Source organism: Cupressus sempervirens, chromosome 11 (assembly GCF_028749045.1).
Source record: "Cupressus sempervirens isolate cs-2001-9-10 chromosome 11, ASM2874904v1, whole genome shotgun sequence".
Lineage (NCBI taxonomy): Eukaryota > Viridiplantae > Streptophyta > Pinopsida > Cupressales > Cupressaceae > Cupressus > Cupressus sempervirens.
The window spans coordinates 601,721,745-601,747,653 of record NC_143128.1 but is presented as its reverse complement, the minus strand read 5'-3'; positions in this window follow the sequence as shown (position 1 = coordinate 601,747,653).

Genomic DNA, 25,909 nt, shown 5'->3' with positions numbered 1-25,909 from the left:
TATTATAATAGTTTATATGGGTCAAAAAGAATCATAGGATAACCTTATGACTCCTAGGAACATATTATAATCATTTATATGGGTCAAAGCGGGTCATCGAATAACCTATAATACCTTTAAACACATTTCATTACAACATATGTTTGCAGGAGTCCCAAGACCCCTACGGACATATTATAATCATTTATATGGTTTGAAAGGGGACATAGGAAAACTTATGACCCCTTTCAACATAGTTCATTACAACATATGTCTTTCGGGGTTCGAGGACCCCAAGTGACATATTATAATCATTATATGGGTCAAAAGAATCATAGGCTAACCTATGACCCCTTTCAACACATTTCATGACAATATATGTCTCTAAGGGTCCCAAGACCATAGGGACGTATTATAATCATTTATATGAGTCAAAAGTGGTCATAGCATAACCTACAACGCCTTTTGACATATTTTATAACAAAATATGTCTCTAGGGGTCCTAGGACCCCTAGCGACATTATAATCATTTATATAAGTCGAAAGGGGTCATAGTATAACCTATGACCCCTGTCGACACATTTTAATACAACATATGTTTCTAGAGGTCCTACGACCCCTAGAGACATGTTATAATAGTTTATATGGCTTGAAAGGAGTCATAGGATAACATTATCACACCTTTCAACATATTTCATGACAACACATGTCCCTAGGGATCATAGGATTCCTAGGAACATATTATAATCATTTATATGGGTTGAAAGGGGTCATTGGATAACCTAAGACTACTTTCGATGTATTTCATTAGAACATATGTTTCTAGGGGTCCCAAGATCCCTAGGGACTTATTATAATCATTTATATGGGTCGAAAGGTATCATAGGAAAATCTATGACCCCTTTCAACACATTTCATTACAACACATGTCTCTAGGGTCCCAAGACCCCTAGTGACATATTATAATCATTTATATGGGTAAAAAGGGGTCATAGGTTATCCTATGACCTCTTTGAACACATTTTGTGACGACATATGTCTCTAAGAGTCCCAAGACATTAAGGACATATTATAATCATTTATATGGCTCAAAAGGGGTCATAGGATAACCTATGACCCCTTTCGACAAATTTCATGACAACATATTTCTCTAAGGGTCCTAGGACCCCTAAGGACATATTATAATAATTTTTATAGATGGAAAGGGCTCATAGTATAACCTATTACCAGTGTCAACATATTTCATTACAACATATGTCTTTAGGGTTCCTAAGACCCTTAGGGACATATTATAATTTTTTATATGAGTTGAAAGAGTCATAGTATAACATTATGACCCCTTTTGACATGTTTAATGACAACATATGTCCCTAGGGGTCTTAGGACTTGTAAGGACATATTACAATCATTAGTATGGGTCAAAAGGGGTTATAGGACAACCTATGACCGCTTTCAACACATTTTGTGACAACATATGTTTGTAGGGGTCTTAGGACCCCTAGGGACATATTATAATCATTTATATGGGTCAAAAGGGGTCATAGGGTAACCTATGACCCATTTCAACACATTTCATGACAACATATGTCTCTAGGGGTCCAAGGACCCTAGGGGCATATTATAATCATTTATATGGGTTGAATGGGGTCATAAGATAACCTATGACCCCTTTTGACACATTTCATGACAACATATGTCTCTAGGGGTTCTAGGACCCCTAAGAACATATTATAATCGTTTATATGGGTCAAAAGGGGTCATAGTATAACCTAAAACCCCTGTCGACACATTTCATTATAAAATATGTCTATAGGGGTCCTAAGACCCTAGGGACATATTATAATAGTTTATATGTGTTGAAAGGAGTCATAAGATACCCTTATCATTGCTTTCAACATGTTTCATGATAACATATGTCCTTAGGGTTCCTAGGACTCCTAAAAGGATATTATAATCATTTATATGAGTCAAAAGGGGTTATGGGATAACCTAAGACCTCTTTTAACACATTTCATTGTAATATATGTTTCTAGGGGTCCCAAGACCCCTAGGGACATATTATAATCATTTATATGGGTCGAAATGGGTCATAGGAAAACCTATGATCCCTATCAATACATTTCATTACAACATATGTCTCTAGGGGTCCCAAGACCCCTAGGGACATATTATAATCATTTATATGGGTCAAAAGGGGTCATAGGAAAACCTATTACCCCTTTTGACACATTTCGTGACAATATATGTCTCTTGGGGTCCTAGGATCCTAGGAATGTATTATAATCATTTATACAAATCAAAAGGGGTCATAAGATAACCTATGACCCCTTTCGACACATTTCATGACAACATATGTCTCTAGGGGTCCTAAGACCCCTAAGGACATATTATAATCATTTCTATGAGTCAAAAGGGCACATAGTATAACCTATGACCCCTATCAACATATTTTATTACAACATATGTCCCTATGGGTCCTAAGACCCCTAGGGACATATTATAATCGGGTAAAAGCATAAACCTGTGTCACCTTTTATAAAGAAATGTGATATCAAAATGTGACAGTTCAACATTAGTGACAAAAAAAATGGTATTTGTGTTTAAAATATGAAGATGATGTAAACTGATGAAATGTGTACAATTGGATGAATTTTATGCCTATAATTTTTATAATTTTTTTGAGTAGGAATTTATTCATTTTATTTTATTTTGAAGTCCCTTTTTTAATTGTAAAAAATATAGGGTGTAGTTCTCGTCAAACAATTATATGCAAATCATCATTTTTTGTTCTGATTTGAAAATATCTTATAGATGACATGTATAGCTAGTGCACAAAAAAAGAAATAATTATTTTTGATGTATATTTTCTTTTTTATAAGTACTCAAGTTCGACCTTATCAGAATCCAACAGTTTTTTCCTCCTGTCAAAATTTTCCTATCAAATCTATACCTTCTTGAAAAAAAATTACATATTCGTGAAGAGGATTCTCTCCTCTGGAGATAAATATAATTTTTAAAAATTTTTGATATGATTTACTATTTTTTTTCCTTTTTTGAGGGAGCATCTTCTGAAATGTTGAAATATCGACTTATAATACTTTGAGATTATAACATATTATAACTAATCAAAACACTCTAAAATTTATATAATGATGATATTGAATTTAAAATCTATAAAAGGGTATTTTCATTTTTTGAAAAAAATTGAGTTTTGATACAGAAATGAGATTTGACCAAAACAAGTTTTGGTATCACAAACAGTGACAGAGATCTATGCTTTTACCCAATCATTTATATGGGTTGAAGGAATCATAGGATAACCTGATGACCCCTTTCACCATGTTTAATGACAACATATGTCCCTAGGGTTCTTAAGACTCCTAGGGACCTATTATAATCATTTATATGGGTTGAAAGTGGTCATAGGATAACTTGTGACACCTTTTCGCACATTTAAAGACAAAATATGTCTCTAGGGGTCCTAAGACCCCTAGGGACATATTATAATCATTTTTTATGGGTGGAAAGGGGTCATAGTATAACCTATGACCATTGTCTACACATTTCATTACAACATATGTTTCTAGGGGTCCTAAGACCCCTAGAGAGATATTATAATAGTTTATATGGGTCAGAAGGAGTCATAGGATAACCTTATGACCCCTTTTGACATGTCTCATTATAACATATGTCCCTAGAGGTTGTAGGAGTGCTAGGAACATATTATAATCATTTATATGGATCAAAAGGGGTCATGGGATAACTTATGATCCCTTTCAACATATTTCATTACAACATATATTTTTAGGGGTCCGAGGACACCTAGGGACATATTATAACCATTTATATCAGTTGAAAGGGGTCATAAGAAAACCTATGACCTATTTTGACACATTTTATTACAACATGTCTATAGGGGTCCCAAGACCCCTAAGATCATATTATAATCATTTATATGGGTCAAAAGGGATCATAAGATAACCTATGACCCCTTTTGACACATTTCATGACAACATATGTCTGTAAGATTCCCAAGATCCTAGGGATGTATTATAATCATTCAACACATTTCATGACAATGTATGTCTCTAGGGGTCCTAGGACCCCTAGGGACATATTATAATCATTTATATGGGTCAAAAGGGATCATAGTAGTTCAGAAGATCTAGTATAAAATCCAAAATTTTCCCACATTAACTATGCCTACTAAACAAGATTTTATCATGTACATAGATGCTTCTGATGTAGGCTAGGGAGGATGTTTATGCTTTTCTTTGTTAAGGATAACAATGAATACATCATCAAATATAATAGTGGAGTATTCCCTACTAATATTAGAAAATGGATCTCTTGTGACAAAAAAAAATTTGGTGTAATTTGTTGTGTTAAGAAATTTGCTTTAAAACTGATGCATTTACCAAAATTCATCATAAGAACAAATTGTACCAAATTTTTCGCATTCAAAGAAAAGGACCATGGTAGAAAAGATGGCAGAGGAAAGTATATTCACTAAAAAGCATATTTAAATCAATATAATTATGAAGTCCAACATATTCTATGAAAAGAGAATATAGTTGTAGATTATCTTAGTTGGCAAGCTCCTGGAGTTTTTATGGTAAAGCCTTCTCAACCTCCATACTATGGTTTCCATTTAGAAAATTAGTTTAATGTTTATTTCTCCTCTCTCCACCATATTACTCATAGACAATGCTTGCTTCAAGGTATGAATTAGAAGTTCTATCACTATGCAAATTATGCTATAGATACTCTGGTAAATCTGGGAAGCATGACACAACCAAATTATCTCAATGATGACATTGGGGAATTCACTATTCTTCGAATGCAGAATGACCATCAGTATTTTCTTTTCCTTGATGTAATTCAAAGACCTTTTCTCACATGGTAGATCACATGTACAGAGCAAGTTATTGAATTCTTCAATTATGTTGATCCTGATAAAGTCAATCTAGATCATCATCTCGATCTAGAGGTTTGTGTCTATGTCATCACTAGACTATGACTAAGATGGGAATCTTACTTTTCACCCCACTTAATATATGATGACAACCAACATGACTAGAATATTCATCACCAGTTCACTTTATTGGAAATGTGGAGATCACTCACATGGGAACATGTATTTGATCATGGAGAATTGACTCCTCCACTACTATCACTAGTCGACAGCTCATCATGTGATAGTATTGATAGTTAGTGGGAATCTCTTTTGTAAATGGTCATCACTGTCTTTACTTTAAGGACAAACTACCTTACCTAGTCACCAAGTTCCTAGTAACTTATTACTTGCTAGGTAACTATAACTAAGCTCATATGAAAGCATATTGGGCATTAGTCATCTAGAGTCTAAGAGTCTTAGAGAGTAAGTCTGCAAGTAGAGAGTATGCTCTTCTCTTTATAGAGAATTAGAAATCAGATCTAGCCAATTTAAGTCATCAATCATCCTATCTTCTCTATATGTATTAACATTTGAAAGAATATTGAATCTGTAGCCATTTAGCCAATAGCCTCCATTGCTAGTTCTATCCTATAATTGTTATATCTGTTCTTAATTTTTTGAGTTGTTTCATTAGTATTAGAGCCATAGGTTATCCATCCTAGGTCAAACCTTTCTCAAGATTATCATCTAAGTAGTCAAGATCTATCCATTTCTAGTCACAAATTGAGATATTGACTAACTACAAAGAGTTTATCTTTGTACGGTTACACTCTATGTTGGGATTTGAGAGAATTTTATTACCTCATTTTATCTATTATATTTATTGGTATATGTTATGTCTCCTATAAAACCCCTGTAAGTGTCTTAGTCAATCTCATATCTCGTTTACAAAAGAAAATGGTTGAGTTCCATAGATCTACTATCCAAAATGGTGTTAAAATGATTAATGAATCTTATATGGAAGGATTCTTTGAAGCTCCTTAAATACAACCTACCAATGGAGATATGAATATTGAAGAAGTTTCATACATACATATAGATGAGAAGACTCTGTCTAGGCAAATAAGTACTTATATACCTCCTAAGTTAAAGCCTAGTAGTATATATAAGAAGAGTGCTTATACTCCAAATAAGTTAAAGATTTTTTGTCTAAGTCTACTTTTAGACCAATTGTGATCCTTACATGAGAATAGTAGAGCTTACTTTAGAATATGATCCTACTCAAACATTCCAAACCAAAATGTTATCTATCTTCCCTCTTGAAGAAATTGAGTATATCAAAAGTCGTCAAGAAATGAACTTTTTACATTTTGGAGCTATACAAGTAACTATAGGATCATTGGTACCAGAAAACATATGCCCTATATGTTATTTAGCTCTATGCAATAGAAGACAAGTCAATTATAACCATCCGTGCTAGTTGTCTAGCCTATCAAGAATGACAAAAAAAATCTGTGTTTCTTGTATCATCTTAATCTAAGAATAGAAATCAGGGATAAGTCCAGCCCTGAAGTCAAATATGGTTCTCTAAATTATTTAGGTGTGTTTATTTCATTATATGAAATGAATATGTTTGGTGCTTTCAAATATGCTTCTATCCAAATACAAGTCTTATATAGTCTGACAAATATGAACAATCCTACTATATTCGATAACCTACCCTATGCCAGAACCTTAAATGGAGAATTCCAACTTCAAAAGGGTCATGTAAATACCATAGATATCCCTATAGGATGGAGACTTGACTGGATACAAAATTTTTCTCCTAGATTGTTAGAAGCAACCAAACAAGTACACCATGTATCTCATAACTAGATTAATATATTTCCCAGATCTTTATCCATAAGGAAAATGAACCCATTTGTTTCTACCTCACCATATTTTGATGCTTGTTCCTCCTTTAGCTCTCAAGGAAGTACATCTAGCAGAAACAAAGCTCAACCTTTTATAGAAATTAAGAATGAAGCACCTCTAAATACTAGTCCCTAGATTCCTAGACTAGTTCAAGCCAGAACTAATAAAGGAAAAGAAATGATTAAAAAGGATCATCCTTTTGTACACATGATTAATCCCTTACCTAGAGAAGAAACCCTTAAATGGTACAAAGAACAATAAAATACATATTATTAGAATGGCAGATGGCCACCTATAAAAGGGAAATTCAAACATGAACATGGTACAGTATCAATGTTTCAGTATGTCTTTCAGCCAAAAAATGTTGAAGAAAAGGAACCTTCTGCTGACCATAAGCAAAAGAACTTTATTTAAAAAATTTGTAATTACCTACAACAAAATATAGATGACCTTTTTACATATGTCATTTCTATTAAACAGTCCTTAACTATAGTTAACACCAATGTATAGAAAATAGGTAACATTGCTATATAAAATCATACTGAAGTGGTAGAAATAAAAGACTCCTTGAGAAAAATCAAGATAAAAATAGAACAACTTGTGAATAAATTTACACAAGAATGATTATGAGTTACAAGCTATTACTACACATGTCAAGCATAACCAACAAAATCGTGATGCTCTTATTACAAGTCTTTCTAATGTAGGTCATTCTTTACAAGAGTTGTCCACACCTCTTGATAATGATGATGATCCAAAGCAAAAAAATTGAACGTTGAATCAACACTTTTTTGATAATAGGAACCCTATCTGGAACAGACCAACATAATACATGCGGATTTGCAGTAAATTATTTATGGGGAATTGCTAGATCATGGTGGAATAGTAAATTAGCTACTAAAAAGGATGCTAAACTCTATCCTAAATTTTCTATTCAGACAGTTGCAAATCAAACAAGACAAACTATATAGCAACAAGTACAACTAATTCCTATTAACTATTTGATAAATGAATTAGTAAATGAATTCTACCCTAAGTTAAGTAATCAACATGAAATGATAATCAAGGATATTCTTCAAATGAAGTGTTGTGATCTAAAAGATTTAATTGCTTACTCAAACCATTTTAGGAAATTGTTGTATCAATTGACTAATGAAGAACAGGTCACAATAGTACAAACAAAGTATCTTGAAGGTTTTCCATACAACATATCTGATAAGGTCATGCAATATTTATATCTCACATCCCTTACTCTCAAAGAATGCCCCATTTTTGACCTTATTCAGTTTCCCAAAGACCAAATTCTCCAATTCATTAATAACTATAAATATCAGCAAAAGTTCACTATGCATGAAGCACATTCATTGATAATTTTGGTTGCAATCCTTTCACTAAAACTCAGCGCAGAGCCACAAAGCAGCGCAAAAATCATAAGAAACTTCACTTTCAGCCTCACTCCTTTCCTCATTGAGAATCTTATGAACCTAAAAATTGCTTCCTTTGCAAGAATTCTCACCCTTGTCCGTAATCTAATTAGATCATTTGCTATATTTGCAATAAGCCTGGGCATAAAGCCCTTGATTGTCATTGCAAGAACAAAGTTGTTAAAGCCATCTACTGTGATCTAACCATAGCAATGTGGTGGGATATTGTAGATGAAGAACAAGATTTATATATGCAAGATAAAAATTTTGAACCTATTTTAGAAGATGCAAAAGAAGTCTCTAAAGAAGATGATGCTCTTCTTGAAGATCTTGTTGCTATCCTATAGACAAAAGAACAATAGCTTGAAGAAGAAGATGATGAGGATCTACTTGGTGTCTACATGAATCATTCTAGAAGAGGAAAGGGCTGATTCAAAAATTGGCACAATAACAATAACAAAGGAGGAAGAAATTATAAATGGTAGTATGATGATGATGATGATGAAGATGAACCTACCTATCCTTCCCATTCTTTGCAGCATCAATAACCACCAAAGATGTCGTACCAGCCACCATTCCAGAAGAAACCACATCTTGACAGCATCACAGAAGAATTCAAAAGCTTCAATATGTATCAAACTATAGAATATTTTGAATAGGTATGTCAACAGGCCTCTATGTTCAATCTTGTTACAATAGAACAAAAGCAAAAGAAGTTCTATAAGTCTGAGCCACAACTAGACCCTATTGTACAAGCCTTGACCACATACCATGATCTCTTTAGTCCTAAGCCAGTTATCCCTAGCAAAAAATCTAATGTTACAATTAGGGATTTAGATGAAGGACCCTCTTACTCTAGCCTAAGGTTTGATGAATTCTCATCTAAAATTCAAGAAGAATATGAAGATGAAGATAATGTCAATTTTGATATTCCTGATCCTAGTACAGAAAGAATGGTAATGAAAGTATTACCTGACCCTACTCCAAAACTAGAACTATAGTATTTAGTACATCTCCTTACTAGAAAATTTTTTCAGTACATTAAATTTCTAAACCTATGACCCCTGTTGACACATTTCATTACAACATATGTCTCTAGGGGTGCTTGGACCCATAGGTACATATTATAATAGTTGATATGGCTTGAAAGGAGTCATAAGATAACCATATCACACCTTTCGACATGTTTCATAACAACATATGTCCCTAGGAGTCACAAGACTCCTAGGAACATATTATAATCATTTACATGGGTTGAAAGGGATCATAGGATAACCTAAGACCCCTTTTGACACATTTAATTACAACATATGTTTCTAGGGGTCCCAAGACCCCTAGAGATATATTATAATCATTTATATGGGTTGAAAGGGGTCATAGGAAAACCTATGACCACTTTCACAAAATTTCATTACAACATATGTCTCTAGGGGTTCCAGGACCCCTAGGGACATATTATAATCATTTGTATGGGTCAAAAGGGGTCGTAGGATAACCTATGACCCCTTTCGACACATTTTGTGACAACATGTCTCTAGGGGTACCAAGACCCTAGGGACATATTATAGTCATTTTATATGGATGAAAAGGGGTCATAGGAAAACCTATGACCCCTTTCGACACATTTGATGATGACATATGTCTCTAGGGGTCCTAGGACTCCTAAGGACATATTATAATCATTTCTATGGATCGAAAGGGCTCATAGTATAACCTATGACCCTTGGCGACATATTTGATTACAACATATGTCTCTAGGGGTCTTAAGACCCCTAGAGACATATTATAATCATTTATATGGGTTGAAGGAGTCATGGGATAACCTTATGACCCCTTTCACCATGTTTAATGAAAACATATGTTCTTTGGGGTTTTAGGACTTCTAGGGACATATTATAATCATTTACATGGGCTGAAAGAGGTCATAGGATAACCTATGACCCCTTCCAACATATTTTATTACAACATATGTCTCTAGGGGTCTTAGGACCCCTAGGGACATATTATACTCATTTATATGGGTCAAAAAAGATCATAGGATAACCTATGACCCCTTCTGACACATTTCAAGACAACATATGTCTCTAAGGGTCCTAGGACCCCTAGAGACATATTATAATTGTTTCTATGGGTCAAAAGGTGTCATAGTATATTGTATGACCCCTGTCAACACATTTCATTACAACATATGTCTCTATAGGTCCTAGGGGTCCTAGGACCCCGTAGGGACATATTATAATAGTTTATATGGGTTGAAAGGAGTCATAAGATAACCTTATGACCCCCTTTGACATGTTTCATGACAACATATGTCCCTAAGGGTCCTAGGACTCCTAGGAACTTATTATAATTATTTATATGGGTCAAAAGGGGTCATGGGATAACTTATGGCCCCTTTCAACAAATTTTATTACAACATATGTTTCTAGGGGTTCCAAGACCCCTAGGGACATATTATAATCATTTATATGGGTTGAAAGGGGTTATAGAAAAACCTATGACCCTTTTCGACACATTTCATTACAACATATGCCTCTAAGGGTCCCAATACCCCTAAGTACATATTATAATCATTTATATGGGTCAAAAGTGGTCATAGGATAACCTATGACCCCTTTTGACACATTTCATGACAACATATGTCTTTAGGGGTCCTAGGGACATATTATAATCATTTATATGGGATGAAAGAGGTCATAGGATAACCCATGACCCCTTTCGACACATTTCATTATAACATATGTTTGTAGGGGTCTAAGAACCCCTAGAGACATGTTATAATCATTTATATGGTTGAAAGGGGTCATAGGATAACCTATGAACTCTTTTGACACATTTCATTACAACATATGTCTCTAGGGGTCCTAAGATCCCTAGGGATATATTATAATCATTTGGAGACATTTCATTACAACATATGTCTCTAGGTGTCCTAGGACTACTAGGGACATGTTATAATTGTTTATATATGTCGAAAGGGGTCATAGGATAACCTATGACCCCTTTCGACATATTTCATTATAACATGTCTCTAGGGGTCTTACGACCCCTAGGGACATATTATAATCATTTATATGGGTCGAAAGGGGTCATAGGATAACCTATGACCTCTTTCGACACATTTCATGATAACATATGGCTCTAGGTGTCGTATGACCCCTAGGGACATATTATAATCATTTATATGGGTCTAAAGGAGTCATAGATTCCTAGGGGTCCTAAGACCACATATGTTTCTAGGGGTCCTAGGACCCCCAGGGACATACATTATGTGTTTGAATGGGTTGAATGAGATCATAAAGTTCCCTATGACCCTTTTGACTCATTTAATAAGAAAATACATTCCTAGGGGTCTTAGGAATATATATTATGTATTCGAATGAGTCAAAAGGGCTAATAGAGTATCTTATGACCCCTAAGCACACTTGATTTCATCGAATGGCTCAAAAAGGGTCATAGGGTATTCTAAGGCCCATTTTGAGTCATTATCCCATATCATTTATGTTGTTAGGGGTCCTAGGAACCATAAGCACACATATTGTGATTGAATGGGTTAAAGAGTGTCAAAGGGTACCCTATGACCCCTTTTGATCTTTTGGAACCATTATATGTATGGTTAAGTGTCCTAAATCCTTTGAAAAACATATTAAGTATCCTAAAAAGGGGTCATACTATTATAAAATAATTTGAAAAAAAATTGAAAAAAAAAACATGTATCCGATTTGAGAACGGGTATCCAATTTGGGAACGGGTACCTAATTAAGCTTGGTTTTTATCTGGATGCCAACCTTCCATGGTCAACACCAAAAATGTCCCAAAAACATGTTTTTGGCTTGTTGTTGTGTGTTTCTGACTTTGATGATATAGCTAATGACTTTTTTTCATCCAAATTTGATGAAATGAAAAGGGTTTCTTAAGAACATTCTCAACTTTCCATCAATATAATGTCTATCAAATTATGAGTTAAGTAAGTAATTATTACTTATTTTCTAATGGAGTTAGCTACAAAGTGTTGATTGACATACTGATTGAAAAATAGCTATAACTTTGAAACCGTATAAGATTTTTGAAATCCAAAAGATGTGTCACATTCTATACTTTGACTAGTATAAGAGAAAAAATAAAAATTGAATTTTGAATTTTTTTGAACTAGTTAAGGTGGTTAGACACGGGAGTTTTTAATTCTAAAAACATTATAGTAGAAAATTCATAATAAACTATTTATTTGCAATAAAAATACCCAAAAATATGTGTCACATCTAGGCATGAATCTAATTTTTATATCTATTATTATATTAAAAATATTATCATTTGATTTTGATTAAGGTGGTGAAACATACACCTATTTTTTATTTTTGCCCTAAAATTTTTGTAGTACTACTCATTAAAATCCAAACTTTTGACCAATCAAATAATTTTTTCTCCAGATAAGGCCTAGTAGTTTGGAAACTACATTCAATTTCCTACATTTTATTTTCTTCCAACTTTTTGATATAAAGTCCAAAACCACTTTAAAATTATGTGTCAAGTTGACATAACCCAAATTTTTTGGTTTTTCACTACCACTTAAGGCCATAGTTTGGTTGACCATGATCATGCACATACCCACATAGTAAAAATGATAATACAAGTCAACATGTCCTCACACCAACCATAATGGGAAAGGAAATGGAAAAATCTTGTATGATAAGAAAAATAAGTATATCATTAAGGATAAGTAGAACAATTGTTAGTTAAAGCCTTAGCTAAGTGAGAGTAATTTGAGAATTCTAGTGATACTTCTTCTTTTTTAATTCTAAGGTAGACACCCATGTAAGGATAGAGTTATTGTTGATGCATTAGAAACATTAATTGAAAACTTTTGGCATGACAACACAAAGGCTTCACCAAACAAAAAAATGTTGTTAAAAGATGAATTAGAAAAACAAATAATGAATCAAATACAAAAAAAAATTGGATATGACTTAAACACAATTTCATGAAATATTTCTTCAAATTAAAACTAGCCAAAGGTCTTTTGAGATGACCAAACTATTATATATGAAGATAAATCATACATGCACTACATGTTGTTGTAGGGTTTGTGTTGAGTTTCTATGCATTATAATGTTTGTCATTAAATAAGTTGTACTTTACATAATCATGTTATATTGAAGGAATTTGGTCTACAAGTACCTCCTAAGTCACCAAGAGAATTTATTACAAGTGTACTATGTAAATTAAATGATGCGTGCATTTATTATAAGACCATGTGTTTGAAAGGGATTTGTCTTCAATGTGGTGGTTTTCAAAAGTTGCATAGATTCCTACACCTAGATAGCACACATAAAATTGGTAAGACACTAGTTTCTCATGGAAAGTACAAGCCATTTACATATGGTGTTAGAGATGGTCAAGAATTAAAGAATTAGTAAAAAATGATGTATGTGTAGTCGATTTTATGAAATTGCTTCAAGAGAAAATAGTTTATGGTGCAGGATAACTCACAATAAATGATGACTCATCAAAGTCCTAGGAACATCTAGAATAGGTTATATCTATCATCTAGGCATCTAGACCAAATTGTAAGACCTAGTTCCAAGATTGGCACAGTTATAAGCCCTTGGTCAACTATGGTCAATTAGATATTTTGCCCTGCCACCAAAATTCATATTTCATATTTGACAAAATATATAATAGTCATTCAAATATTGAAAATTCAAATATTAGGGCATGCAAATAAATCTTTAAAGACCTTAGGTTGTGTATTTTCCTAATTTTTTTCGCATTTAAATATTCCTTGCGGGCCTGTGTTTTATCCACCGTTAGATCAAAAAAGATTAAGGGTTGTCACTTTCTCACTATCTCAAGATGCGAGGATTTTAAGTTATGCAAAAAAGAGATAAATTGACACATAGCATGGTGGACGCTCTTTCCTTAGTTCTAACAAAGTGCATCGTACACCTTCCCAATCATCGATCTTCCCAAGATCAGTGGTCCTCACTATGTCATTATGGAAAGTTGCAAGTACTTTAATTTATGTGACATAGAAAACACTTGCCATGTGGATTTTGGGTCTTTTTTTCCTTTTGGGTTGCGAGTGAGGTGCATTAATGTTAGACAGGTTGGCATATGGGTGAGTTCTAATTGGTTTAGGTTCTGGCATAGTTAGTAGGTTGATTTCATGTTTTTGGACTGTCAAATGTTAAAATATCGACGATTCTCATTTTTTCACATGTTGAAGATACAAGAAGTTTAGACAATATGGGAAAGCAATGTCTCAACATGTAGTTTTAATGATGTCATTCCTATTAGAGCCACAAAGGAATCCTATTAGCATAGCATGAACATGTCAAGGCACATTGGAAAATTAGCATCATTTCATTGGCCAAGGTGTTGACTATGTAAAAGGTGGGCCAATTTATGTTTTCGCATCATCAGATGGAGGAAGATCAACGTCTCTCATTATCTCGCTACGAGAAAATGATTGATCTTTAGTTATAGTGACATGGTGAGATTATGCCACGTGTCCAGATGGGCCTATTTTCTTTAGTTTCTATTTATCGTGAGATCACAAGGGTGAAAAGTTAGACCTATGATGCCACGACTAATTTTCTATGCTACAATCTTAGGATTTGGCATAAAATTGTGTAGCTAATTCTATGAGTTGTTGATGTTATGATATTTAGCTATCATAGCACCATAAAAGCGTATGGTCGCAAGAGGTGATAAGAAGGGTTGTGACCTTACGATGTATGATGATCATAAGATCGTAGAGGTTGGCACTCAAAGACTCCATGAGGTGGTGAAAAGATATAAAACCATTGGTCCATGTGTCCCATCTTGGTTGCATGACTCAGTTGACCTACTAATTCTGCTAATTCGTCAAGCCAATAGGGGAGAAGGAATGGCTTTCCTATGCAATATGATCTCCATGATCAATCCCAACCACTCCAGATTTATGGTCGTGCTAAAAAGACATGAAAGACATGTTGCCTACCTCCCAGATATCCATTTTGAGTTGAGTTTTACATTAATGGCATTGTTTCATGTCAAGATCAAGGTTCTTCTAGCCAGGGTTGATGGTTTCCCTTAGCTAGGGGAAATCTTGTAGCATAAATTGATGTAAATGTCTAAATAATCACAACTTTCTAACATCAACAAATTATTTATCTCTAATATAAGTTTCCATTAGTATGCATTGAATACAATTGTGACACTCACTTTACAATTGTGCAAATAGTTTTATCTATTGATTTTCTCAATAACACTTTAGAATAATTACAATAGGAAAGGAACCTAGTTTTAAAACCAAAAGATATTTTGTAATATTTTATAATGTTAAAAGAATTGTCAAACATATAAAAATATTAATAGTATGACCTCCACTTTTACTCATATTTACCAAAAGGAAATTTAGTTGAATATATATAACAAAAAAAAATTAGGTTATATACAATTTAATAATTTAATAAATCATTGCAAATTCTCACATCTCAATTACATATTTTGCACAAACCATCAATTTTTGGAAATAAAGTAAAAGGCATACCTAGAATTTCTCATGTATTGTCCATGAACAAGTATTTCATATGTCATGTGATTTGAATATTTTGATTATCTTTTGGAGAATAATTTCAATAACTTTTTCATTTTTTATCAGCATTATCATGAAGTAGAAACACTCTTGGTTGAAATATGCAAAAATTATTAGTTTTTTGTAATAAGAAAGGGGTTAACATATTGAAGAAATAAGAAAAATAGAGCATGTGCATACAATATTCTTGTCAGGATCATCTAATTGATCTAATTATTTGGACAAACCCAAAGGTAATTTCCCCTTATCCACAATGTTCTAATTTTTCATTTGATCAAAAGCCCATTTGGCCAAACAGTCAACAAAAATCCATTCCATTCATTAGGGATATGGGTGAAGGAAACAAAGACCATAGAATCTCATTAATTAAGAATCTAGATGACAACCAAAAGTAGCTACCAACTAACACATTTAGAGTGTTTCCTAGCCAACAAAAGGACAATCACCATGCACCTACAAGTTAGATTAAAAAAAAGCATTTGCCATCTAAGAGAACAAGCTCACTTTATGGAATACAAAATAGTCATATCCTATATTAAGCTATTAGTATGATGTCTTTTATAGACACGTAACATAAATAGAGAAATTCCCAAGTTTTCTTACCAATCTCCCCAATACCTACAAGACTTAAGTTTCCACAAGAAGTTGCATGTGTATTAATTTTCAAAATATCTTGTAGAGGACTCCTCCACCTCCCCACCCTATTAATCTTTTGGGCAAGGTGTATGTACCTATTTCGAATGAGTTATAATTGTGGAGGAGGAAGATGAAGATGATTATAGAAAATAACATTTCCCTGGAATAACAACCTCCATCATATTGAACATTTTATTGAGATAGTTTTTCCTAAAAAGTGGAGAATTTTCCACCACAAATGGTGAGCACCTAAAATCACATTTATTAGATATGATAATTTCTCTCCAACCAGATATGCCAAATAATAAAATAAGGGACAAGAGTTTCAACCACCTGAAGAATTTTCTTTTCACAGAGGTCTTTCTCCAAAGAACAAAAAGTTCAACCAAAAAAGAAATTCACAAACACGCTTGATTCCACACATTGCACTGAAGATGTCAAATCTATCTACTAGAGGAGCACAAGAAAAAGAGTTGGAAAATATGTTCCTCACTATTATCACACAACATACACATCAAGGGGACTAGAAAACCATGCTTGTATACATAATCCCAGGTAAGACATTAGTTTTGGACCACTATCTGCAAGAAACAATTATACTTGCGCCATAAGGAATTCTACCAAACATGCTTCCACCAAGTTGTCTAATCATCTCCAAGAAATTTCCATGCTAAATCAACATAACCTACAAAAACAAAAAATAACTTTCAAGAAAATTTAGTAATTTCCTAAGTCAATACATCATTTCAAATCAAGGTAGAACACTAATAAGACTCAAGAATCTAATCTAGTTCCTATCAATCTTCCTTAGAACCTCCCAAAGATCATTCAAAAGGATCCAATGAAAACTAGGTGTTAGCCCAAAATTATAGACAATCTAATAATTATCAACAATGTCTCAACCAGTAATTATGGGAGCACAAAATGGTTGAAGGTATGGATGAGTGGAAAATGTTAAGAGTACAACCATCCTAAGAGCACAATAATAAAATATCTTGTGATCCCCAACATAAAGTCCAAAAGATCCCATTAACCACTAGTTGATCCCCTAACTTCATATTATTTTGTATCATAGAACCTATTCCTACTACAAGAAAGTGTTGAACATCAAACACATTAGCATCATGATTCATGAAGTTATTAATAAGTGATAATACAGGTCCATAGTTGATTGTAGATAGTAAACTAGCACCAATAAAACTTAATGACAAGATATTACTCATTTAAAATAGTAGAACATAAGCCAAGCTCGCCTTGATCCTTGGGTCTACATATAATTTCCCATTTAACTAGGCTGAATTTAGTAGCCAACAAATTACCAATATAAATAAATTGACGAGAGAGGGTATCAAATTTACATTTAGAAAATATATGGGGTCAAATTTAACAATAACTTTATAAGAGTCAAGCAAGAAGGATTAGGCAACCAATGGTGAGTCTAGTGAGATAGTTTTTCCTAAAGAATGGAGAGTTTTCCACCACAAGGGGTGAGCACCTAGCATTACATCTTGAAAGATCTTAAAATTCCTCTCCATCCCCATATGAAAAATAATAAAATAAGGGACAAGACTCTTAGACATACAAAGAAAATAAGTTTTGACAAGGGTCTTCCTCTAGGGGAAAAAAACCTCAGGAAAGGAAGAACATGAAAACATGTTTGATTCCACACATTTCACCAAAGATTCCAAATATGTCTATTAAAGGAGCACTAGAAAAAGAGATGAGAAATACTTTCCTCACTATTATGACACAACATACACATCAAGGGGACTTTAAAACCATGCTTGTATAAACTATCCTAGGTAAGACATCAGTTTTGGACCACCAGCCACATGAAAAATTACACTTGGGCCATGAGAACTTTTCATTAAGTTCTTATGGCCTAAAAGTAATTTTTTCATGTGGCTAATGGTCTAAAACCTAATAGTTTATTCTATCTAGTAAAATAACACCAATCTAACTTAATGACAAGAAAATACCTATTTAAAATAATAGAACATAATCCAAGGTTGTCCACATCCTTGGATCTATAGATACTTTCCCATTTAACCAAGATCAATTTAGTAGTCAAAAAATGATGACTCCAAATAAATTAATATGAGAGGACATCAAATTCCCAAAGAAATTAAATGGGAGAAACTTGAACAAAACCCTTGTATATGGAAAGAACTTGAATGACTAACTTTGAAAGAGTCAAGCAGGTAGTAGTAGATAACCAACTGTGAGTTTAATGATTAACCTTTTGTATCAATTTATCAAGTAGAATATGCCAAGAGGCCCCATGATGTCTATCAATGGTAAGAGGAATACCAAAACAAACAAGTAGAAGAGATCTAATCTAAAATGAAAAATGTGAGCAATACAACCCTAAATGGTCTAACCTAAATATTAAAGAAGAAAATGGAGGATTTAAGTTCATTGATTTTTCTATCTAAAGATGCAAGGAGGATATCTAAAGCATGCCTAAAATATTTAGCTTCATGAATATGAACTAGACCTATAAGAGAAGTATCTTCCACAAACTAATGATGTGAAAGTTTTGGCATGGCTTTGCCCAATTGCTACTCATGAATCAAACCTTGAGAAAGCTCTAAACTTAAGAAACTAGCCCAGGTCTTTAGTCAAAACAAAAAATAGGTAATGGGAAAGAGGATTCCCTTGGAAAAGACCTTTGGTAGCACCAAAAGGCTCTAAAGGAACTTCATTCACAATAACCAAGAAAGAAGAGGAAGTAACACAACTCATAGACCAATTCACCCATTCTGAGCTAAAACCAAAAGCTAAGAGAATTTTTTTAGGGGAGCTCTATTTGACCCAATTATAACCCTTGGCCATATCAAATTTTATGTGCATAGATCACTCCTTTGGAGTTTCCATACAAAGAATCCCCTCAAAAGCCACTACAACCCCATCCATGATTTTCTTGCTAGTCACAAAACACCCTTTCTTCTTTAAGATAACCACATAAATACATGTCTTGAGCCTCTCTGCAATTACTTTGTTAGTAATATCATAAACCACATTGCAAAGACAAATGGGTCAGAAAAAATCAAGCTTATTATCACCTTTTTTAGGGAACGAGAACCAAGATGGTAGAATTTAAACAAGAATAATCTTCTTTCTATGAAGAGATTCTCTAACAACCTCTAATGAATACTATCCCAAAACTCTTGAAAAAACTAATAGGAAATTTATATGGGCTTGAAGATTTATTTTTGTTTGAATCCCAAAAACAACCTCTTCTAACTCAGACACAAAATCAGATAAATGGGCGAATAATTAATCGCTTGGTAACCAAAGAGGGAATGCACAAGAGAATCAAATCCTCCTTTGTATTAACAAGATGGAAATCTTCAACAAAAAGAGAAGAATGAAACTAACAAGCCTCACAAGATAGATAATAGAGAAGAAATTTAAAGCCCCTTGAAGGAAATAAGAGAGGTATAGTTATCTAGATATTAGTGAAATAAAAATATTTTAATGTCAATGATACTTTTCAGTAGATATGATTACTAGAAGTTGAAAAAGAAAAATTAATGAAATAAATAACTTTAAAAGTAATATCTATAAATATTTATTTTTCTAAATGTTTCTATGTTGAGTGTATTTCTCGTTCATATTTTAGATCATATTCAATGATCTATCATCACCATATAAGAGAGTTGTATGAAGATAATGTATTTTGGATCATACTTAATGATCAATTATCAAGATATAAAAAAGTTGTATGAATGCATTTTATATAACTATGTTCATACAACTCTCCTACATCTTGATGACATCATTAACTTTGAATATAATTGAAAAGGTAGATGCAATGAATCTAAAAAGATACACTCCAATTACTATAAATTAATAAAATCTTGTTATATAATAATAAAACTTTCATTACATAAAGAAAGGTTCATTAATATTATTTAATTTTTTATATACAAATAACACAATAATTTATAAATCTTGATAAAAACAATAGTCAAGCACGTGAATTTAGGTCAAAGAGAGGGAGAAGCATTCAAAACATCATATCACCATCAGCGAAGCTTCTCAAGCGAGTTCCAGCAATGCTATGATAAAATCTGAGCAGTGGCAGCTCAAAAAAACTATTATTCAAAGGAAACTAAGTCAATAAAATCAGATTTGCATGTAAACCAAGTCATCAAGCTCGCCGTGTTGAACTGGAAATTCTAATCTCTCAAAACGTTTTTTGAATGGATACAATTCTTTTCCTACTACCAACTCGCTTTCTAACACATAAATGCCATTGGCCTACCCACAGCTTAAAATATCTTCTCTTTCTCTTCTCTTCTTCCAATTCACAAAACACCCATTTCCCTAATGTCCCTTCTGCTGCAAACAAATTCATATCTTGGACAAAGAAAAGGTTAAAACTTTTGAGGCAACTTACAAAAATCAAGGAGAACATGGAGAGGAAAAGCTCTGAAATGGGAGGAATTTTGCTTTGCAGATTAAGAAGCATTTGGGTCATGAATGTTGTAGTCATACAGATTGGTGTCTATTTTGGATTGTTATCTGAGGAAACGATTTTTGGGTTTGGTATGTTGAAGATATCTGGAGGCATTACTCTTTTATTTGCTCTGGGAATGGCTGTTTTTCGTGTGTTTGCAAGATCTAAAAGTATTGACAGCACCATAGCTTTCCATTCATCTCATGTTGATCAGAAATGCAAGGGAATTTGCTGGCATGTTTCGCCATCCTCAAGAGAATATGTGTGTTTTTGAAGAAAGAATTTTAGCTGAAGTTTTTGTGTAGAAAGGTTTATCATTTGCATTTGCATCTTTGTTGGTTACGTGGTCTAAATCTAATCCCATGCATATAAGTATCTCCAATTCTCTACTACCAGTTCTTTGTGAATTCAGAGCTTTTCAGCGCAATTGTGTCATTGATCTTTCTTATTAACTTAAGCAAGCAGGTTGTTAATCATAAATTTGGAGGTTTCTAAATGATGATTAAGTGTAGAGTTCTCTTCTTTTATAATTTTTTAAAGTTGTAATGTGTATTTTTTACAGAAATTTTCGAAATACTATTTTTCTATCTTACTTTCTTGTTCTAGTTCAGGTTTCAGTTTAACTCTCAATACTATATTTAGATATGTATACGGAACAGTCAGCCAACTATAAAAGAGAGGTCATGAATGCAAGATAATTAAAATCTTGTGTTTCATGTTTCTTATAAAAGTTCAGTGCTAATTGTAAATTTTATGTGTTGTGATATTGCTATCAGGGTTTAGGATTTAACTGCGTGACTTTTGAATGAAACTCATTGACCCATGTTTCATGAGTAGTGATTCAACATGAATCCATCTCTCATGAGAATAAATGGAACACTTAGCTCTCATTGGATCTAGGTGATGCTCCCAGGGGTGAAGCACCGGGACTTCCCGGGAGCCCACCCATCCGGGTACTACTCCAGCCTGAGTGCGCTTAACTATGGAGTTTCCTCCATGGTTAAACCCAAAGTTTGCAACCCCGTTTGCAAAACCTTCACCAAGTTAAATCTTGATAGCAATATCACAATTTGACTTGCTGTGGAAATTATCTCCTACTTATCAATTTATGTGTCTTGTCAAATTAGAAGGGACGCAACTATCCTCCATACAAACTGTATAGTTGAGCAATTTTCAAAAAATCAAAAACATTAATTTATTTTGTGTGGAGATTAGCCTGTCCCAATTAAAAGAGCATAAGTGACATACTACAATATCACACACTAAGCTTCATTTCAAACTGAAATTATTAAATAATCAAAATTGCTTAATTTTCTTTTAGTGTGTGATGTTTAAGGGTGTCTCCATGAATATAGAGGAGTCATTCAAATGGTTAAATCATTAAAGAGATGTCATAAAGACTAAATATAAAATCTTTTGTTTAGTACTTTTGAGTTATGTCTATGAGTTTAGCACTAGCTACAGATTTTGTGTGCTTTAGAGATCTTTTTAAATTAAAAGAAGTTAAATTACTAGTTAGCTATGGAATTGATTTCAATTAAAACAACATAGATTGAATGTCAACTTCATATACATAGAGTTGTATACAAAGATTGGAAAAATAAAATATTTTGAATCCTTCATTAAAAATGCCATTCACCTTAACATAATGGGTGGATCATTTTTGAACTACACTATAACTATGAGTGGTATCTTATAGTCGTGGATGAATTGAGGCCATCCAATGCATACTTAATGGACCTTTGCATGGGCATTTGAACATGCATTTAATCAAGAGTTTGATGATATATATTGAGACATCAAAGATGCACATTTGATGGTATTTATTCATTGATAAAAAATAAAACTAAGTGTATTGTTGTTTTTCAAAGACTTGTTGTTTTGTTCTTTGGTGGGGCATTGTTCAAAGAATGTAAAATGAATTTAACAAAAACAATACAAAATTCATAAATAAATATGCTATTACAATTCAATTTCAAACTAAAATAAACAAAAATGAAATACTTATCTATGTGGTGACCTAGCATAGTGAAATTTTGTTAATGTAAGAATTCGGTATAGCTCTTATACCATGTAAGAATTTTCTGTAGGGAAAGATTCACCCAAGATCATAGAACTTGAACACAAGCACAAATGAAGATCAAAAAGGAGTATGATCAATATATCAGAGTATGTCCTCATACATTGCTCTGTATTGTATTCGATTCAATATGCATTGAGAGTACACTAGGAGTGCATGTATATAAAGGCCTCTAGAATGCCTTAGAATCAGCTACATGATAAGTCATACAACTAGACACATGTCCACCAAATATGGGTTATCTTCCATTAAGCACAAAAGTAAGTGTGATGATGAGTGGATAAGCTTACAAGAGTGTAACATGCAAATCAGTGTTGTAGACAACATGTGCTAAAAAAGAGAGTACAAATAACTGTGTTGTCTACATGACAACTCAGTGAATGATGCAAACTCCAATGGTGTAGACACCATGTGCTAAAATAGAGTTGCATACTTCTATGTTGTTAACATGACAACTCAAAAAGGGTTGGGCTTAACCGACACACTCAAAGCTTTGACTTCGATTGTTTCATACAATGTGGGACCGCTTATTCCATAACACTTTTCTCTTTTCTATTACTTTCATTTGCATTTTCCCTAATTTGACATTTAACAGTCATGATCACTGCAACTTCTATGCCATCCAATTATCACTCACACTCCATTCTTAATTTAAAGCTAGCGGTTACATTTGAATTTGAATTTCAAATCTGTGTCTCCTGCCCAAGCCACTCATGATACATTTGTTGGGCTTAGTTCTATTAAATATTTTCTCTTGACTCACTTCACCTGCTGAAACAAAATGTTGCTTTGATGTTTTTTCTTTCTCTATTGTTGCATAGAAATAGAGAGGCCATTAGCTTCAGAAGCCATTTGAGGCTATGATCTCCAATGCTTAAGCCCAATGCCTTGGACAAAATGTGGACAGAGGAAGAAGGAAAAGCTGAGAGAGATTTAGGCATTTTGAGAAGGAATGATTCTTCATGGTTCTAAATAAAGATCTGCCCAATGACCCTGATGGCTTGTTTTTTAGATGATTTTACTTGACTGCATAATGAATTCCTATTTTGCATTAGGAAAGGTAGGTTTCATTGCGAGATCAAATGAGGAGGTGTAGGTTTAATGTTTCCTTATACATTGGTGGATTGAAAATGTTGAGTTTAATATATAAATCAAACAACATCACTAAAATTGCACGCTCTTTGAAGAATGAAAATGCAAATTATAAGTGAAGATTAAATTTAGACTACTGATTTTTTGGACTTGTTCCTCATCTCATGCTCCACTGCCTCACTAAAATTTTGAATCAGTACTCATTGAATGAATTACAATAGTCAACTTTCTGGATAGTCTACGTGCAACCTTTGTAAATATGCCCTTGTGGATTATACACTATCTTAATAAATGTTGTATGGGTTATATAACATCTTCATCTAGATTCAATAGTTCTTTTGTTTCTACTAAGTTAATCATTTGTAATGTGAATAACCTTCTTTGTAAAATAACTCTCCTACAATACTATGAAGGATCAATGCTAATCAAAATCATATCAAGCTTTTGTTCTAGTCATTCCATTTTTTCTCAAAGATTTTGCTAACTCTAACAATAATACAATACTATAAAGAAGAAAGTGTTTATTCATTTCTTGTGAACTATTTTAATACAGATTTTAAGTGCTCCAAACAATAGAAATGTGTTTCTTAAGCTATATGTTGTTTTTAATAAATCGTAATCTTGTGTAACTAATCTACAATGGTAAAAGAGCAATAAAAACTTATTCCTTTTACTCTCTCTGTTATGTTTCACAACTCAAATTTCTATCAAGAAAAATATATTAATATGGTGTTTGAATAAGTTTTTGGAACAAGAATGCTTGATATTTTTCATTATCCTTAAAATGAGTGGACTGGATAAATTTTACAAAAGCAATTCAATGAAAGTTGTGATATACATTTATGTATCCTTTCACATGTCCTATTAATCTTGTAAACTTTGCAAATTTATCTATCATACAACTTATGTTTCTTAAGGTTATATATGGTCTAGTTGAAAGAATTAAATATTTTAATGTATTTTAATGATTATGATAGTAACTATTGATTTAATATTCACATTTTTTCATGTAATATGTAATATTACTTGTAGATTTTTGCATAATAAAAATGAAGGTGTGCATATTTTTTCTTACTAGGATTAGATGAGTCTATTATGTGAAAAATTATATTTATCCTACATTATCTTTAAATCATATTAATGATCATTTTAAAAGATAAGCTTTGGTTGAATAAACATTTCTAGTCCTTCCACTTGAGTTCTATGTAGAGATATGTTACATTAAGTCAATTATTGGTATAAGGGATCTAATTGACTTAATTTTTCATTATTCTAGATTGACAAAAAATGATTCTCACATATAAGAATCATGTATAATGTATAATCTATCATCCAAGTCACATGAACCACTAAATAATGCTCAAAAGATCACACTAAATATGCTACACTTTAACTACATAACACCACATTACCTACCCTTGGTAACCTACTAATAGGAAGATAATTAGAAAGATGTAATGTGTCCATAAATTCAAGGATTCCTCAATCACTTATACTAATAAGCCTATGCTAGTGAAGAGAACCATATTATGCATGCAAAAACTCTTTAGATTATTTTTGCATTGCATAAACTTGGAGAAAAATTATTCTCTCATGTCAATGTATAATTGTAACCTATATGAACACCTCTACAATTCAATGGTAATTATCACATACACAACACATTCTCCCACACTTGAGAATCTATCAATAGAGAAATTAATTTCATAATGCAAGTCATCCATATGCACAAAAAATTATCTAATCACCTACACCATATATAAATGAAGAGAAATTATGTGAGGTATACATAGATGTATCTATTGAAAACACATCCAATATTGAGAGTAGATAGAATGAATAAAAT